This window comes from Octopus bimaculoides, chromosome 1, assembly GCF_001194135.2.
Source record: "Octopus bimaculoides isolate UCB-OBI-ISO-001 chromosome 1, ASM119413v2, whole genome shotgun sequence".
NCBI lineage: Eukaryota > Metazoa > Mollusca > Cephalopoda > Octopoda > Octopodidae > Octopus > Octopus bimaculoides.
In genome coordinates this window covers 23,003,773-23,004,844 of record NC_068981.1, presented here as the reverse complement: position 1 = coordinate 23,004,844, position 1,072 = coordinate 23,003,773, and the positions used below count along the sequence as shown (strand labels likewise).

Below are 1,072 nucleotides of genomic sequence, written 5' to 3'. Positions count from 1 at the left end.
TGTCGTGGAGGCGCAATGGCCTAGTGGTTAGGGCAGCAGACTCGCGGTCATAGGATCGCGGTTTCGATTCCCAGACTGGGCGTTGTGAGTGTTTATTGAGCGAAAACACCTAAAGCTCCACGAGGCTCCGGCAGGGGATGGTGGCGAACCTTGCTGTACTCTTTCACCACAACTTTCTCTCACTCTTACTTTCTGTTTCTGTTGTACCTGTATTTCAAAGGGCCAGCCTTGTCACGCTGAATCTCCCCCGAGAACTACATTAAGGGTACACATGTCTGTGGATTGCTCAGCCACTTCCACGTTAATTTCACGAGCAGGCTGTTCCGTTGATCGGATCGACTGGAACCCTCGACGTCGTAAGCAACGGAGTGCCAACAACAATATATCATGTTGTGATGTTTGCGTTGTTCTAAGTTAGACAGAAGAGGAGAGGTAGTGTGCCTGATGTTTTGCAGCTCCCTCCCTACAGACTGTAAATAACAAAACATTCTTTTGCATTTTTGTATTGCCAATATGTTACCAAATGACCAATGACTACTTTCACCATTGCACAGTTCTTCTGTTACAGAGGTACCATGGTCTTTTCTCATATTCAACTATAAAAAGAAAAAATGAAAAATGAATAGGAAATTTGGAAAATAGATGTGTTGTGAAATAACGACAACTTGGAATAGCATCTTCAATGTCTTACACCTCCATTCATATCATGTATGATTATGGAAGCCTTGTTGGCAGAATCCACCTTCTGCAATGCTGTTTCTTTGTGCCACACCCACCCAGCTGTAGCAATTTTATCCTTCCCCCTTCTCTCTCTCTCTCTCTCTACAGTTTCATCTAGTCCATCTATTTTATGTAAACACATTGTTCTACCACTCCTCATTATTTCCTTTTCTCTCATTTTTCAGTATGTGTGTTGAGTAGTGCACTTTCTTTGTCATACATTTCTAAAGAGGTATAAATAGCAAAAAAAACCCTCACCCATCCCTCCCCCTCTCTCTCTCCCTTTCCCTTTCTCTCTCGCCTCCTCTCTCTCCCATTTCTCCCTATCTCCCCCCTCTCTCTCTCAGTTGCA

At 43.8% G+C, this 1,072-nt stretch overlaps 1 protein-coding gene across 1 annotated transcript in view; it reads left to right on the top strand.

Annotated features, from left to right (window-relative positions):
• The window catches only part of LOC106884171 (ceramide kinase), a 109,999-nt gene that overhangs the window by 80,849 nt on the left and 28,078 nt on the right, over positions 1-1,072 (top strand). The window lies entirely within an intron of this gene.